At 46.2% G+C, this 18,348-nt stretch overlaps 6 non-coding genes across 6 annotated transcripts; all 6 read right to left on the bottom strand.

The window, feature by feature from the left end:
* Positions 1 to 4,014: 4,014 nt before the first annotated feature.
* Positions 4,015 to 4,231, bottom strand: LOC137542594 (small nucleolar RNA U3). The gene has a single exon (XR_011025479.1). It is a non-coding gene; the product is annotated as a small nucleolar RNA U3 (small nucleolar RNA).
* Positions 4,232 to 5,930: 1,699 nt separating this feature from the next.
* Positions 5,931 to 6,147, bottom strand: LOC137542651 (small nucleolar RNA U3). Its single transcript, XR_011025513.1, has one exon. It is a non-coding gene; the product is annotated as a small nucleolar RNA U3 (small nucleolar RNA).
* Positions 6,148 to 7,938: 1,791 nt separating this feature from the next.
* On the bottom strand, positions 7,939 to 8,158 carry LOC137542673 (small nucleolar RNA U3). Its single transcript, XR_011025531.1, has one exon. It is a non-coding gene; the product is annotated as a small nucleolar RNA U3 (small nucleolar RNA).
* A 1,789-nt stretch (positions 8,159 to 9,947) lies between these two features.
* On the bottom strand, positions 9,948 to 10,167 carry LOC137542681 (small nucleolar RNA U3). Its single transcript, XR_011025538.1, has one exon. It is a non-coding gene; the product is annotated as a small nucleolar RNA U3 (small nucleolar RNA).
* A 1,789-nt stretch (positions 10,168 to 11,956) lies between these two features.
* On the bottom strand, positions 11,957 to 12,176 carry LOC137542591 (small nucleolar RNA U3). The gene has a single exon (XR_011025476.1). It is a non-coding gene; the product is annotated as a small nucleolar RNA U3 (small nucleolar RNA).
* A 5,529-nt stretch (positions 12,177 to 17,705) lies between these two features.
* LOC137542670 (small nucleolar RNA U3) lies at positions 17,706 to 17,925 on the bottom strand. The gene has a single exon (XR_011025528.1). It is a non-coding gene; the product is annotated as a small nucleolar RNA U3 (small nucleolar RNA).
* Positions 17,926 to 18,348: the final 423 nt, after the last annotated feature.

Below are 18,348 nucleotides of genomic sequence, written 5' to 3'. Positions count from 1 at the left end.
GGAGTGTGGGTGTGTGTACACTCAGACAGTGAGTGCACGCACGCAGGAGCTAGTAGCCTATGAACACAGTGACTGAGTGTCCTAGACTCCTAGTACAGTAAGAGTAAGTAGTAACAGTAAGTAGAACTAACTAATTACAATAATCAATCAGCGATCAGAAGGAAATGGAGTGTGGGTGTGTGTACACTCAGACAGTGAGTGCACGCACGCAGGAGCTAGTAGCCTATGAACACAGTGACTGAGTGTCCTAGACTCCTAGTACAGTAAGAGTAAGTAGTAACAGTAAGTAGAACTAACTAATTACGATAATCAATCAGCGATCAGAAGGAAATGGAGTGTGGGTGTGTGTACACTCAGACAGTGAGTGCACGCACGCAGGAGCTAGTAGCCTATGAACACAGTGACTGAGTGTCCTAGACTCCTAGTACAGTAAGAGTAAGTAGTAACAGTAAGTAGAACTAACTAATTACAATAATCAATCAGCGATCAGAAGGAAATGGAGTGTGGGTGTGTGTACACTCAGACAGTGAGTGCACGCACGCACGCAGGAGCTAGTAGCCTATGAACACAGTGACTGAGTGTCCTAGACTCCTAGTACAGTAAGAGTAAGTAGTAACAGTAAGTAGAACTAACTAATTACGATAATCAATCAGCGATCAGAAGGAAATGGAGTGTGGGTGTGTGTACACTCAGACAGTGAGTGCACGCACGCAGGAGCTAGTAGCCTATGAACACAGTGACTGAGTGTCCTAGACTCCTAGTACAGTAAGAGTAAGTAGTAACAGTAAGTAGAACTAACTAATTACAATAATCAATCAGCGATCAGAAGGAAATGGAGTGTGGGTGTGTGTACACTCAGACAGTGAGTGCACGCACGCAGGAGCTAGTAGCCTATGAACACAGTGACTGAGTGTCCTAGACTCCTAGTACAGTAAGAGTAAGTAGTAACAGTAAGTAGAACTAACTAATTACGATAATCAATCAGCGATCAGAAGGAAATGGAGTGTGGGTGTGTGTACACTCAGACAGTGAGTGCACGCACGCAGGAGCTAGTAGCCTATGAACACAGTGACTGAGTGTCCTAGACTCCTAGTACAGTAAGAGTAAGTAGTAACAGTAAGTAGAACTAACTAATTACAATAATCAATCAGCGATCAGAAGGAAATGGAGTGTGGGTGTGTGTACACTCAGACAGTGAGTGCACGCACGCAGGAGCTAGTAGCCTATGAACACAGTGACTGAGTGTCCTAGACTCCTAGTACAGTAAGAGTAAGTAGTAACAGTAAGTAGAACTAACTAATTACGATAATCAATCAGCGATCAGAAGGAAATGGAGTGTGGGTGTGTGTACACTCAGACAGTGAGTGCACGCACGCAGGAGCTAGTAGCCTATGGACAGTGACTGAGTGTCCTAGACTCCTAGTACAGTAAGAGTAAGTAGTAACAGTAAGTAGAACTAACTAATTACAATAATCAATCAGCGATCAGAAGGAAATGGAGTGTGGGTGTGTGTACACTCAGACAGTGAGTGCACGCACGCAGGAGCTAGTAGCCTATGAACACAGTGACTGAGTGTCCTAGACTCCTAGTACAGTAAGAGTAAGTAGTAACAGTAAGTAGAACTAACTAATTACAATAATCAATCAGCGATCAGAAGGAAATGGAGTGTGGGTGTGTGTACACTCAGACAGTGAGTGCACGCACGCAGGAGCTAGTAGCCTATGAACACAGTGACTGAGTGTCCTAGACTCCTAGTACAGTAAGAGTAAGTAGTAACAGTAAGTAGAACTAACTAATTACAATAATCAATCAGCGATCAGAAGGAAATGGAGTGTGGGTGTGTGTACACTCAGACAGTGAGTGCACGCACGCAGGAGCTAGTAGCCTATGAACACAGTGACTGAGTGTCCTAGACTCCTAGTACAGTAAGAGTAAGTAGTAACAGTAAGTACAACTAACTAATTACGATAATCAATCAGCGATCAGAAGGAAATGGAGTGTGGGTGTGTGTACACTCAGACAGTGAGTGCACGCACGCAGGAGCTAGTAGCCTATGGACAGTGACTGAGTGTCCTAGACTCCTAGTACAGTAAGAGTAAGTAGTAACAGTAAGTAGAACTAACTAATTACAATAATCAATCAGCGATCAGAAGGAAATGGAGTGTGGGTGTGTGTACACTCAGACAGTGAGTGCACGCACGCAGGAGCTAGTAGCCTATGAACACAGTGACTGAGTGTCCTAGACTCCTAGTACAGTAAGAGTAAGTAGTAACAGTAAGTAGAACTAACTAATTACAATAATCAATCAGCGATCAGAAGGAAATGGAGTGTGGGTGTGTGTACACTCAGACAGTGAGTGCACGCACGCAGGAGCTAGTAGCCTATGGACAGTGACTGAGTGTCCTAGACTCCTAGTACAGTAAGAGTAAGTAGTAACAGTAAGTAGAACTAACTAATTACGATAATCAATCAGCGATCAGAAGGAAATAGAGTGTGTGTTGTGTGTGTACACTCAGACAGTGAGTGCAGTGCGCACACGCAGGAGCTAGTAGCCTATATGAACAGTGACAGTGAGTGTCCCTACGGGTACAGTAAGAGTAAGTAGTAAGTAAGTACAACTAACTAACAATAATCTATCAGTAATCAGAAGGAAATAGAGTGTGTGTACACACAGACAGTGAGTGAGTGCACACACGCAGGAGCTAGCTAGTAGCCTATAAACAGTGACAGTCAGTGAGTGTCCTACTCCTAGTACAGTATAACTACAATACTATTAGTAAAGGACAGCAGAAATACTGGTATAGATGAGAGAAATAAACAGAGGACAGCTGCCCACAGAGGCAAGGCCCCCCTGAGGCCTAAACCTGTAAGCTTGCAGCAGCTGCCTGTCTCTAATGTAACACACAAGCTACTAACTAAAATACAATGTCTATCTAACTAACAACAATATAGGTGTATATGGCAGGTGTAGGTGAGCAAAAACGCTAGGTAAATGATCACAATAGAGCACTTGCTAAGCCAAAGCACAAAGGAGCAACTCTCTCTCTGTACAAGTCTCAGGCAAGCATGGAGAAACGGAACATGGCGGCCGCTATTTATAGGGTAGGGGCTGGCCAGGGTCCCCCTCTGTGATTGGCTGCCGTCAGAGGGCCTGGGAGCCCTCTGATTGGCTCTAAGGACATCAATCTGGGCTATGACGCTATTCGAGCTCGGTACCGAGCTCGAATAGCGCCGAGTTGCTCGAATAGCTCGAATAGTGAATGGGCTATTCAAGTGTACTCGGATAGCCCATTCGAATAGCTCCAGCTATTCGGAGCTCGAATACCGAGCTCGAATAGCTGAAAAAGAGCTCGAATATTCGAGCTACTCGAATATTCGAGCTCTGCTGAGCACCACTGCTAGGGGGTGCCTAGTGAGTACAGAGTTTTTAAAAAGATACATGTACCAAAATGTTGAGAAAAACTGCTTCATAGGATACAACTGATGAATTGAACTATAGCTTGCATAGATAATTGTTGTTGTAATGCTGACAGTTGTAATAAATCAGCATCATTGAATATCTTATTTTTACAGTAGTTAAAGTGAACCAGAGACGAAGCACCCTTGTGTATTTTACCATAGAAATCAGTGGGAACATTAGAGAAAACATTTACCCGTCTCTCTGTTCCATCCTCACTGCTAAAAGTGTCTGTTATCTAGCTGAGATAAGAATCCCGGACTGAGCATTGATTCTGGCTTTGCTATAATGACTCAGCTATAATGATTCCTGAGCAAAGCCAGCAGGGGGCAGGCTTGGACTTGAAGACAGCAAAGAACACAGTCTCAGCTATAATTATTCTGTAGCAAAGCCAGACCGACTGCTTAGTCGGTATTCTTATCTTAGAGGTGATAACAGGCAAATTAAACAGAGAACAATGTAACAAAGAGCAGATTAGGTGTTTACTGTCATGTTCCCACTGATTTATAAGGTAAAATACATGAGGTTGCTTCATCTCTGGTTCTCTTTAACAAGCAATCACTCAGCTTGTGTTTCCCTCCTCCAGCTCTTACAAGTAAGAGTGGAACAGTCCTCAATAGCTGACTGCAGCTACCAATACAAGCAGCACTGCCAGCCCCCTTCCTGCTCAGAGAGAAACACTGAAGCTTCTCATCGTGAATAGCAAGTTTGTACACTTTAGAGCACATCTCCACAGACCAAATCTATAGAAATGATCCCTGAAAGTATAGTCTTAACTTCTCTCTGCAATGACTAGAGACCACAGCCTACGGGGGTCCTATCCACATTGTGCTGACAAAACCTCACATGAGCCAAAAACAGACAGAATATGTTTCTTACAAGATACTGAAAGCAGCACACAAACATCAAAGGATGCAGCAACACACTTTCTAGATTATTTAAAAAAAACTTCCTGCCTGGAAGGACATAGCATACTCTTACCCATAATGCTCCAGCCTTTCTTATTTACATGTGTGCCGCCCTGCAGCCAATTAGAAAGGACACAGTCATGTAAATATGACCTCCCACAGGAAACTTGTGTTGTAACATTTCTCACAGCCAGCTGACCTATCCCAGTGTGACTGTAGTGTAACATTACCACAGAACAGCTATCAAAGATCAGAGTAGTTACTGTGTAGAACAGTTCTACAGTACTGCTCTTCTAGATTCATAAAAAAAAATACAAATAAAATACTACAATTGGCTATCATTCATAAAAGTGTGTTTGGTAAAAAAAAATCTGCGGGAAAATACCACATTCGGTATTTTAGACTTCTGTGTGCTCATCCATAAAAATGTTTACAGCTGCGGTAGCAGTGTGGTGATCTCCCGAACTAGTCTGGCGGTAGGCTGGCGTAACATGAGAAGCTGCCTGAGTTGATACATTTTCTCCGTGCAGAGACAGCCTTACAATAAAAGAGGCAGCCCCAGCTTCCCTATAGATGTGCATTGTTTTAACCCTCCTGGCGGTAACCCCGAGCTACGCTCAGGATAGCTGCCGCAGAGGAACACATGGCACAGGGAGGATTTTTTAAAATAAAATTTGCAGTGTATGCAGTATATGCTTAAGCTAGCACTTGGCTAGCTACAGTAACTATGTTCCCCCAAGTTTGCCGCTCTCTACCGATCCTCCTGATCGCCGCCGTAATCCGTACCCCCAGGGATCCCGCGATGGCGCAGCCTCCCAATCAGCTCCAGGCTTCGCTATGGGGAGGATCGGGACTGCGCATAACGTTATGACATTGATGACGTCTGACATCATGTTGAATGGTGAAGCTGTGGCTCTCGCGGGATCGGGAAGGGGTAAATATCGCCGGCAGCGATCGGGGGGTTTAATTAGGTGTGGCGGAGCTTGGGGGACATAGTTAGCTAGCAAAGTGCTAGCTAAAGCATTAAACACATTTTATTTAAAAAAAATTCTCCTGCAGACGCAGCCTCTGAAACTGCGTACCGCCAGGAGGGTTAAAATAGCCTCTGTTTGCTCTGAATCTGCTCTGATTATCTGCATGCTTATCGCCTCTTCAAAGTAAGCGTTATTCTCTATCCCAATACCGCCTGCTCTAATCTTTATGAATTGATATTTAGTGACATGTGTTGAGATAATCACCGCACAAGGCGGTAATTTATCGCTCTGCTCGGGAATGTCAGCTTTTCATGCGGTAACAGCTTTTATGAATGGACATTTTGCTAAGTGCTCGGGAAAGTCAGCTGTTTTCAGCGTTACCGCATGCAGGAATGCTTTATGAATGATGGCCTACAGTCTCCTGCAAAACCGCACCCCTTTACACCAATTGGCATTAGGCAGTCCTGGGGCTGCCGCTGCAATCACGCTTGTCGGTGTGTGATGAGGTTGTAGTGGTTATAGAATACATCTGTATGTTTATTAGTTTCATTGTTCCTTACACAGTATCTTACTTTCACAGCAGTTATAACAATCACTCAGCTTGTGTTTCCCTCCTCCAGCTCTTACAAGTAAGAGTGGAACAGTCCTCAATAGCTGACAGCAGCTACCAATACAAGCAGCACTGCCAGCCCCCTTCCTGCTCAGAGGGAAACACTGAAGCTCCTCATCGTGATTGGCAAGTTTGTACACTTTAGAGCACATCTCCACAGACGAAATCTATAGAAATGATCCCTGAAAGTATAGTCTTAACTTCACTCTGCAATGACTAGAGACCACAGCCTACGGGGGTCCTATCCACATTGTGCTGACAAAACCTCACATGAGCCAAAAACAGACAGAATATGTTTCTTACAAGATACTGAAAGCAGCACACAAACCTCATAGGATGCAGCAACACACTTTCTAGATTATTTAAAAAACTTCCTGCCTGGAAGGACATAGCATACTCTTACCCATAATGCTCCAGCCTTTCTTATTTACATGTGTGCCGCCCTGCAGCCAATTAGAAAGGACACAGTCATGCAAATATGACCTCCCACAGAAAACTTGTGTTGTAACATTTCTCACAGCCAGCTGACCTATCCCAGTGTGACTGTAGTGTAACATTACCACAGAACAGCTATCAAAGATCAGAGTAGTTACTGTGTAGAGCAGTTCTACAGTACTGCTCTTCTAGGAGATTCATAAAAAAAATACAAATAAAATACTACAATTGGCTATCAAAAATCTGTGCGGGAAAATACCACATTCGGTATTTTAGACTTCTGTGTGCTCATTCATAAAAATGTTTACAGCTGCAGTAGCAGTGCGGTGATCTCCCGAACTAGGCTGGCGGTAGGCTAGCGTAACATGAGAAGCTGCCTGAGTTGATACATTTTCTCCGTGCAGAGACAGCCTTACAATAAAAGAGGCAGCCCCAGCTTCCCTATAGATTTGCATTGTTTTAAAATAGCCTCTGTTTGCTCTGAATCTGCTCTGATTATCTGCATGCTTATCGCCTCTTCAAAGTAAGCGTTATTCTCTATCCCAATACCGCCTGCTCTAATCTTTATGAATTGATATTTAGTGACATGTGTTGAGATAATCACCGCACAAGGCGGTAATTTATCGCTCTGCTCGGGAATGTCAGCTTTTCACGCGGTAACAGCTTTTATGAATGGACATTTTGCTAAGTGCTCGGTAAAGTCAGCTGTTTTCAGCGTTACCGCATGCAGGAATGCTTTATGAATGATGGCCTACGAATAACATTGTCGCCATACATTGTACTAAGGACATAAAAATGTTACTTGCGCTGTCACGCTAAGCTGCGCTGCTTGAGCAGTGTAGCTTAGTGAATCAACCCCTAACTGTGAGCCAGATGTAGCCATCAAAAGAGCCATAGGTACCCTACCCCTGCTTTCACCACTTGAGGACTGTAGGCTTCACCCCCTTAGTGACCAGACTATTTTTTGCAATTAAGGCTACTGCAGCTTTAAGGCCTCACTGCAGGGTTGTATAACTCAGAACACAAGTGATTCCTCCCCCCCCCCCCCTTTTTCTGCCCAATAACAGAGCTTTCTGTTGGTGGGCTCTGATAGCTCCCAGGATCGTTTATTTTTTACAAATATTTATTGCTTTTTTTTTATAATAGATCTATTTTTTAAATGATTTTCCTATCCCTCGCTCCCCCTGCCAGCCTATGACAGCAGATCGCTACTGTCTCCCCCAGGGGGCTGTCCCCAGTACAGCGCTGCCATGGATCAAAGCGCTGTACACAGTAAAAAGATGACGGTTTCGCCGTCTAACAGTCTCCTAGCAGCGATCGCTGCTGGCGGAGTGGAGCTCAGTCATCCAAGTGGACATGCGTGCGCATCGGCACCTACAGTCTCCTGCAAAACCGCACCCCTTTACACCAATTGGCATTAGGCAGTCCTGGGGCTGCCGCTGCAATCACGCTTGTCGGTGTGTGATGAGGTTGTAGTGGTTATAGAATACATCTGTATGCTTATTAGTTTCATTGTTCCTTACACAGTATCTTACTTTCACAGCAGTTATAACAATCACTCAGCTTGTGTTTCCCTCCTCCAGCTCTTACAAGTAAGAGTGGAACAGTCCTCAATAGCTGACAGCAGCTACCAATACTACAAGCAGCACTGCCAGCCCCCTTCCTGCTCAGAGGGAAACACTGAAGCTCCTCATCGTGATTGGCAAGTTTGTACACTTTAGAGCACATCTCCACAGACAAACTCTATAGAAATGATCCCTGAAAGTATAGTCTTAACTTCACTCTGCAATGACTAGAGACCACAGCCTACGGGGTTCCTATCCACATTGTGCTGACAAAACCTCACATGAGCCAAAGACAGACAGAATATGTTTCTTACAAGATACTGAAAGCAGCACACAAACCTCATAGGATGCAGCAACACACTTTCTAGATTATTTAAAAAACTTCCTGCCTGGAAGGACATAGCATACTCTTACCCATAATGCTCCAGCCTTTCTTATTTACATGTGTGCCGCCCTGCAGCCAATTAGAAAGGACACAGTCGTGCAAATATGACCTCCCACAGGAAACTTGTGTTGTAACATTTCTCACAGCCAGCTGACCTATCCCAGTGTGACTGTAGTGCAACATTACCACAGAACAGCTATCAAAGATCAGAGTAGTTACTGTAGAACAGTTCTACAGTACTGCTCTTCTAGGAGATTCATAAAAAAAATACAAATAAAATACTACAATTGGCTATCAAAAATCTGTGCGGGAAAATACCACATTCGGTATTTTAGACTTCTGTGTGCTCATTCATAAAAATGTTTACAGCTGCAGTAGCAGTGCGGTGATCTCCCGAACTAGGCTGGCGGTAGGCTAGCGTAACATGAGAAGCTGCCTGAGTTGATACATTTTCTCCGTGCAGAGACAGCCTTACAATAAAAGAGGCAGCCCCAGCTTCCCTATAGATTTGCATTGTTTTAAAATAGCCTCTGTTTGCTCTGAATCTGCTCTGATTATCTGCATGCTTATCGCCTCTTCAAAGTAAGCGTTATTCTCTATCCCAATACCGCCTGCTCTAATCTTTATGAATTGATATTTAGTGACATGTGTTGAGATAATCACCGCACAAGGCGGTAATTTATCGCTCTGCTCGGGAATGTCAGCTTTTCACGCGGTAACAGCTTTTATGAATGGACATTTTGCTAAGTGCTCGGTAAAGTCAGCTGTTTTCAGCATTACCGCATGCAGGAATGCTTTATGAATGATGGCCTACGAATAACATTGTCGCCATACATTGTACTAAGGACATAAAAATGTTACTTGCGCTGTCACGCTAAGCTGCGCTGCTTGAGCAGTGTAGCTTAGTGAATCAACCCCTAACTGTGAGCCAGATGTAGCCATCAAAAGAGCCATAGGTACCCTACCCCTGCTTTCACCACTTGAGGACTGTAGGCTTCACCCCCTTAGTGACCAGACTATTTTTTGCAATTAAGGCTACTGCAGCTTTAAGGCCTCACTGCAGGGTTGTATAACTCAGAACACAAGTGATTCCTCCCCCCCCCCCCCTTTTTCTGCCCAATAACAGAGCTTTCTGTTGGTGGGCTCTGATAGCTCCCAGGATCGTTTATTTTTTACAAATATTTATTGCTTTTTTTTTATAATAGATCTATTTTTTAAATGATTTTCCTATCCCTCGCTCCCCCTGCCAGCCTATGACAGCAGATCGCTACTGTCTCCCCCAGGGGGCTGTCCCCAGTACAGCGCTGCCATGGATCAAAGCGCTGTACACAGTAAAAAGATGACGGTTTCGCCGTCTAACAGTCTCCTAGCAGCGATCGCTGCTGGCGGAGTGGAGCTCAGTCATCCAAGTGGACATGCGTGCGCATCGGCACCTACAGTCTCCTGCAAAACCGCACCCCTTTACACCAATTGGCATTAGGCAGTCCTGGGGCTGCCGCTGCAATCACGCTTGTCGGTGTGTGATGAGGTTGTAGTGGTTATAGAATACATCTGTATGCTTATTAGTTTCATTGTTCCTTACACAGTATCTTACTTTCACAGCACTTATAACAATCACTCAGCTTGTGTTTCCCTCCTCCAGCTCTTACAAGTAAGAGTGGAACAGTCCTCAATAGCTGACAGCAGCTACCAATACTACAAGCAGCACTGCCAGCCCCCTTCCTGCTCAGAGGGAAACACTGAAGCTCCTCATCGTGATTGGCAAGTTTGAACACTTTAGAGCACATCTCCACAGACAAAATCTATAGAAATGATCCCTGAAAGTATAGTCTTAACTTCACTCGGCAATGACTAGAGACCACAGCCTACGGGGTTCCTATCCACATTGTGCTGACAAAACCTCACATGAGCCAAAGACAGACAGAATATGTTTCTTACAAGATACTGAAAGCAGCACACAAACCTTATAGGATGCAGCAACACACTTTCTAGATTATTTAAAAAACTTCCTGCCTGGAAGGACATAGCATACTCTTACCCATAATGCTCCAGCCTTTCTTATTTACATGTGTGCCGCCCTGCAGCCAATTAGAAAGGACACAGTCGTGCAAATATGACCTCCCACAGGAAACTTGTGTTGTAACATTTCTCACAGCCAGCTGACCTATCCCAGTGTGACTGTAGTGCAACATTACCACAGAACAGCTATCAAAGATCAGAGTAGTTACTGTAGAACAGTTCTACAGTACTGCTCTTCTAGGAGATTCATAAAAAAAATACAAATAAAATACTACAATTGGCTATCAAAAATCTGTGCGGGAAAATACCACATTCGGTATTTTAGACTTCTGTGTGCTCATTCATAAAAATGTTTACAGCTGCAGTAGCAGTGCGGTGATCTCCCGAACTAGGCTGGCGGTAGGCTAGCGTAACATGAGAAGCTGCCTGAGTTGATACATTTTCTCCGTGCAGAGACAGCCTTACAATAAAAGAGGCAGCCCCAGCTTCCCTATAGATTTGCATTGTTTTAAAATAGCCTCTGTTTGCTCTGAATCTGCTCTGATTATCTGCATGCTTATCGCCTCTTCAAAGTAAGCGTTATTCTCTATCCCAATACCGCCTGCTCTAATCTTTATGAATTGATATTTAGTGACATGTGTTGAGATAATCACCGCACAAGGCGGTAATTTATCGCTCTGCTCGGGAATGTCAGCTTTTCACGCGGTAACAGCTTTTATGAATGGACATTTTGCTAAGTGCTCGGTAAAGTCAGCTGTTTTCAGCATTACCGCATGCAGGAATGCTTTATGAATGATGGCCTACGAATAACATTGTCGCCATACATTGTACTAAGGACATAAAAATGTTACTTGCGCTGTCACGCTAAGCTGCGCTGCTTGAGCAGTGTAGTTTAGTGAATCAACCCCTAACTGTGAGCCAGATGTAGCCATCAAAAGAGCCATAGGTACCCTACCCCTGCTTTCACCACTTGAGGACTGTAGGCTTCACCCCCTTAGTGACCAGACTATTTTTTGCAATTAAGGCTACTGCAGCTTTAAGGCCTCACTGCAGGGTTGTATAACTCAGAACACAAGTGATTCCTCCCCCCCCCCCCCTTTTTCTGCCCAATAACAGAGCTTTCTGTTGGTGGGCTCTGAAAGCTCCCAGGATCGTTTATTTTTTACAAATATTTATTGCTTTTTTTTTATAATAGATCTATTTTTTAAATGATTTTCCTATCCCTCGCTCCCCCTGCCAGCCTATGACAGCAGATCGCTACTGTCTCCCCCAGGGGGCTGTCCCCAGTACAGCGCTGCCATGGATCAAAGCGCTGTACACAGTAAAAAGATGACGGTTTCGCCGTCTAACAGTCTCCTAGCAGCGATCGCTGCTGGCGGAGTGGAGCTCAGTCATCCAAGTGGACATGCGTGCGCATCGGCACCTACAGTCTCCTGCAAAACCGCACCCCTTTACACCAATTGGCATTAGGCAGTCCTGGGGCTGCCGCTGCAATCACGCTTGTCGGTGTGTGATGAGGTTGTAGTGGTTATAGAATACATCTGTATGTTTATTAGTTTCATTGTTCCTTACACAGTATCTTACTTTCACAGCACTTATAACAATCACTCAGCTTGTGTTTCCCTCCTCCAGCTCTTACAAGTAAGAGTGGAACATTCCTCAATAGCTGACAGCAGCTACCAATACTACAAGAAGCACTGCCAGCCCCCTTCCTGCTCAGAGGGAAACACTGAAGCTCCTCATCATGATTGGCAAGTTTGTACACTTTAGAGCACATCTCCACAGACACCATCTATAGAAATGATCCCTGAAAGTATAGTCTTAACTTCACTCTGCAATGACTAGAGACCACAGCCTACGGGGGTCCTTACCACATTGTGCTGACAAAACCTCACATGAGCCAAAAACAGACAGAATATGTTTCTTACAAGATACTGAAAGCAGCACACAAACCTCATAGGATGCAGCAACACACTTTCTAGATTATTTAAAAAACTTCCTGCCTGGAAGGACATAGCATACTCTTACCCATAATGTGCCAGCCTTTCTTATTTACATGTGTGCCGCCCTGCAGCCAATTAGAAAGGACACAGTCGTGCAAATATGACCTCCCACAGAAAACTTGTGTTGTAACATTTCTCACAGCCAGCTGACCTATCCCCAGGGCCGGATTTACCATAAGGCACTGTAGGCACGTGCCTACAGGCGCCTGACATTCCAAGGGCGGCTCTCCTTCCTCCCCGAATGTGTGCCTCCCTATGTAGAGTCCATGCGGGAGAGCAGTGTCACGCACCGCCGCTCATCAGTGCAGCCGCACAGCCAGCGTCCCCAGCGACCGTAGTCAGGCAGTCCAGTTGGGTAGTCAGCAGGGGGCGGTGCGCGCTGAGATCTATTTGTTTTCTTCTTGCTTTGGCCACCGGAAACAGGGAACTGATTAACAAGGGGGCTGTGGAAGGGGGGACAGAAAATGCTCGCTCCCCGTTCTCACATGACCTGGTCTCACTGGCCAATCATGTGCCGCCCCAGGATCTGCCGGGAGAAAAGGAGGTGGAGGCGGAGATTGAAAGTTTGCAGTGGCTATGCTGCATGGTATGCCAGCCAGGAAGAAAAGACTGGACAGCTGGACAGTGAGGCTTTTGGGAGGTGAAGTAAATACTTTTATTGCACTTTCCCTCTCTCTCTTCCTGTGTTTCCTTGCCCGAGTAAATGTCTCTCTCACTCTGATCTCCAGAGAAGTGCAGCGGTGGTTCCCGAGCCTCTTGCTGCTGGAGCCCGCCCCCCACAGCTTCATGTTTCTTCTCTGCCTCTGGTTCAACCCGCTGATCTTCATGGATAAGGGAGGGAGGGGGAGAGAGTGTGAGTGAGTGAGTGAGTGAGTGAGTGAGTGAGTGAGTGAGTGAGTGAGTGAGTGAGTGTGTGTGTGTGTGTGTGTGCGCGCGCGCCCCCCCCCCCCCCCCTGTCCTGATGTCTGTGTGTATGTGTGAGCCCTCCTTGGTCCTGATGTCTGTGTGTGTGTGTGAGCCCCCCTGTGTCCTGATGTCTGTGTGTGTGTGTGTGTGTGAGCCCCCCTGTGTCCTGATGTCTGTGTGTGTGTGTGCGCCCCCCGTGTCCTGATGTCTGTGTGTATGTGTGAGCCCTCCTTGGTCCTGATGTGTGTGTGTGTGTGTGTGTGTGAGCCCCCCTGTGTCCTTGTGTGTGTGTGTGTGTGTGTGTGTGTGTGTGTGTGTGTGTGTGTGTGTGTGTGTGTGAGCCCCCCTGTGTCCTGATGTCTGTGTGTGTGTGAGCACCCCTGTGTCCTGATGTCTGTATGAGCCTCCCTGTGTCCTGATGTCTGTGTGTGTGAGCCCCCCTGTGTCCTGATGTCTGTGTGTGTGAGCCCCCCTGTGTCCTGATGTCTGTGTGTGTGAGCCCCCCTGTGTCCTGATGTCTGTGTGTGTGAGCCCCCCTGTGTCCTGATGTCTGTGTGTGTGAGCCCCCCTGTGTCCTGATGTCTGTGTGTGTGAGCCCCCCTGTGTCCTGATGTCTGTGTGTGTGAGCCCCCCTGTGTCCTGATGTCTGTGTGTGTGAGCCCCCCTGTGTCCTGATGTCTGTGTGCGAGACCCCGGTGTCCTGATGTCTGTGTGTGTGAGTCCTCCTTGGTCCTGATGTCTGTGTGTGTGAGTCCTCCTTGGTCCTGATGTCTGTGTGTGTGTGAGCCCCCCTATGTCCTGGTGTGTGTGTGTGTGTGTGTGTGTGTGTGTGTGTGTGTGTGTGTGTGTGTGTGTGTGTGTGTGTGTGTGTGAGACCCCTGTGTCCTGATGTCTGTCTGTGTGAGACCCCTGTGTCCTGGTGTGTGTGTGTGTGTGTGTGTGTGTGTGTGTGTGTGTGTGTGTGTGTGTGTGTGTGTGTGTGTGTGTGAGAGTCCTCCTTGGTCCTGATGTCTGTGTGTGTGAGCCCCCCTGTGTCCTGATGTCTGTGTGTGTGAGACCCCTGTGTCCTGATGTCTGTCTGTCTGTGTGTGTGAGACCCCTGTGTCCTGATGTCTGTCTGTGTGTGTGAGACCCCTGTGTCCTGATGTCTGTCTGTGTGTGTGAGACCCCTGTGTCCTGATGTCTGTCTGTGTGTGTGAGACCCCTGTGTCCTGATGTCTGTCTGTGTGTGTGATACCCCTGTGTCCTGATGTGTGAGACCCGTGTGTGTGTGAGACCCGTGTGTGTGTGAGACCCGTGTGTGTGAGACCCGTGTGTGTGTGAGACCCGTGTGTGTGTGAGACCCGTGTGTGTGTGAGACCCGTGTGTGTGTGAGACCCGTGTGTGTGTGAGACCCGTGTGTGTGTGAGACCCGTGTGTGTGAGACCCGTGTGTGTGTGTGTGTCTGTGTGTGTGTAGACCCCTGTGTCCTGATGCCTGTGTGAGTACACACATGTGCCCTGACCCCCACTTATTACTAACACTAATAACCCCTAATAACTAATAAAACCAGTGTCCCCACTATTTTTGGGGTGTAGCATTGTAGCGGCTATTTGTGCAATATGGGGCGGAGGCGGCTACCAAAATGGCGCTATGCACTTCAACAGTGGGGAGCGTAATGTTGCTATCACCCCCACATCCCGCCCCCGATGTATCTCCCTTCCTAGCCAGCTGCACTCAGTGACAGGCTAGTGTCCCACTCCCCAGCAGCCATCCACCACATTCAATCATGCACACAGTGCTGCAACTTCAGCTGCGTGCATAGGCATCGGGGTGCAGTGAGTGTTGGCTCAGTCTCTGCTGGCACTGGGAACCATGTGGGAGAGAGAGAAAGCAGAGGTAACTGTTGATGCAAAAAGCACAGCCTGTAGGCTACAGCTCCGCCACCATACACCCCCACCCATGTGTGTACTGGTGCAGCCAGATGCAAATGCCTGCGACACAGTGCCGTGGTGTGCCAGTTTTTGACAGAGCCAGCTCTGCAGTAAAAGTAAGTCACAAACACTCACTGTCACTATGTCAAACATCATGTCCCAGTCCAGATTCATAGGTTGGGTAGTGTCCCCAGATTTGATGGCTCACGACTATGCTGCTTGTAGTCATACAATTTGATGGCCTGCTGTGGACATCTCACTGACCATGTAGTAAAGTCCTCAGATTGGATGGCTCATCATGGCTGTACTGTCTGTAGCCTAGGCATGCAATGTGATGGTCTGCATACAGTCCATCAAATTACATTCCTACAGACAGTACAGCCAAGAGCCATCCAACCTAGGGACACTGCTAGATGATTAGTGACATGTCCACAGCAGGCCATCAAATTGTATGACTACAAGCAGCATAGTCATGAGCCTTCAAATCTGGGGACAATACCAGATGGTCAGCGAGATGCCAACAGATGCCACTACCTGTCAGCCACTACAATCCACTCATCACTACCTTCCCCCACTACAATCTGCCTATCACTACCTGTCAGCTACTACAGTCAACCTATCACTACCTGCTGGCTACTACAATCAACCCATCACTACCTGCCAGCTACTACAATCCACCCATCACTACCTGCCCCCACTACAATCTGCCTATCACTACCTGCCAGCTACTACAATCTACTTGTCACTACCTGCTGGTTACTACAACATGCCTGTCACTACCTGCTGGCCACTAACATTTTTATTAATATAATGTCCTTGTGACTTGTATTATTACCTGCTTATTGTTGGTAATATCAGCCTTTATATGGTAAATTATACATGTTGTTGGTAATATCTGCACATTGTTGGTATTCTCTACTTGTCTTTGGAAATATCTGCATTACCTTGTGTGGTTTTATTTAATAAGAAAAAGGGGCGTGATTTGATGGGGGTGTGGCCTGTGTTAAGGGGTGGGGCTTAGGGCTCCTGCGCTTAAGTGCCTATAGGCTCCTGAGCTGTAAATCCGGCCCTGCCTATCCCAGTGTGACTGTAGTGCAACATTACCACAGAACAGCTATCAAAGATCAGAGTAGTTACTGTAGAGCAGTTCTACAGTACTGCTCTTCTAGGAGATTCATAAAAAAAATACAAATAAAATACTACAATTGGCTATCAAAAATCTGTGCGGGAAAATACCACATTCGGTATTTTAGACTTCTGTGTGCTCATTCATAAAAATGTTTACAGCTGCAGTAGCAGTGCGGTGATCTCCCGAACTAGGCTGGCGGTAGGCTAGCGTAACATGAGAAGCTGCCTGAGTTGATACATTTTCTCCGTGCAGAGACAGCCTTACAATAAAAGAGGCAGCCCCAGCTTCCCTATAGATTTGCATTGTTTTAAAATAGCCTCTGTTTGCTCTGAATCTGCTCTGATTATCTGCATGCTTATCGCCTCTTCAAAGTAAGCGTTATTCTCTATCCCAATACCGCCTGCTCTAATCTTTATGAATTGATATTTAGTGACATGTGTTGAGATAATCACCGCACAAGGCGGTAATTTATCGCTCTGCTCGGGAATGTCAGCTTTTCACGCGGTAACAGCTTTTATGAATGGACATTTTGCTAAGTGCTCGGTAAAGTCAGCTGTTTTCAGCGTTACCGCATGCAGGAATGCTTTATGAATGATGGCCTACGAATAACATTGTCGCCATACATTGTACTAAGGACATAAAAATGTTACTTGCGCTGTCACGCTAAGCTGCGCTGCTTGAGCAGTGTAGCTTAGTGAATCAACCCCTAACTGTGAGCCAGATGTAGCCATCAAAAGAGCCATAGGTACCCTACCCCTGCTTTCACCACTTGAGGACTGTAGGCTTCACCCCCTTAGTGACCAGACTATTTTTTGCAATTAAGGCTACTGCAGCTTTAAGGCCTCACTGCAGGGTTGTATAACTCAGAACACAAGTGATTCCTCCCCCCCCCCCCTTTTTCTGCCCAATAACAGAGCTTTCTGTTGGTGGGCTCTGATAGCTCCCAGGATCGTTTATTTTTTACAAATATTTATTGCTTTTTTTTTATAATAGATCTATTTTTTAAATGATTTTCCTATCCCTCGCTCCCCCTGCCAGCCTATGACAGCAGATCGCTACTGTCTCCCCCAGGGGGCTGTCCCCAGTACAGCGCTGCCATGGATCAAAGCGCTGTACACAGTAAAAAGATGACGGTTTCGCCGTCTAACAGTCTCCTAGCAGCGATCGCTGCTGGCGGAGTGGAGCTCAGTCATCCAAGTGGACATGCGTGCGCATCGGCACCTACAGTCTCCTGCAAAACCGCACCCCTTTACACCAATTGGCATTAGGCAGTCCTGGGGCTGCCGCTGCAATCACGCTTGTCGGTGTGTGATGAGGTTGTAGTGGTTATAGAATACATCTGTATGCTTATTAGTTTCATTGTTCCTTACACAGTATCTTACTTTCACAGCAGTTATAACAATCACTCAGCTTGTGTTTCCCTCCTCCAGCTCTTACAAGTAAGAGTGGAACAGTCCTCAATAGCTGACAGCAGCTACCAATACTACAAGCAGCACTGCCAGCCCCCTTCCTGCTCAGAGGGAAACACTGAAGCTCCTCATCGTGATTGGCAAGTTTGTACACTTTAGAGCACATCTCCACAGACAAAATCTATAGAAATGATCCCTGAAAGTATAGTCTTAACTTCACTCTGCAATGACTAGAGACCACAGCCTACGGGGGTCCTTACCACATTGTGCTGACAAAACCTCACATGAGCCAAAAACAGACAGAATATGTTTCTTACAAGATACTGAAAGCAGCACACAAACCTCATAGGATGCAGCAACACACTTTCTAGATTATTTAAAAAACTTCCTGCCTGGAAGGACATAGCATACTCTTACCCATAATGTGCCAGCCTTTCTTATTTACATGTGTGCCGCCCTGCAGCCAATTAGAAAGGACACAGTCGTGCAAATATGACCTCCCACAGAAAACTTGTGTTGTAACATTTCTCACAGCCAGCTGACCTATCCCAGTGTGACTGTAGTGCAACATTACCACAGAACAGCTATCAAAGATCAGAGTAGTTACTGTAGAGCAGTTCTACAGTACTGCTCTT

Source organism: Hyperolius riggenbachi, chromosome 12 (genome assembly GCF_040937935.1).
Source record: "Hyperolius riggenbachi isolate aHypRig1 chromosome 12, aHypRig1.pri, whole genome shotgun sequence".
NCBI lineage: Eukaryota > Metazoa > Chordata > Amphibia > Anura > Hyperoliidae > Hyperolius > Hyperolius riggenbachi.
The sequence above is the reverse complement of the archived record's forward strand: the minus strand, read 5'-3'. Positions and strand labels throughout refer to the sequence as shown.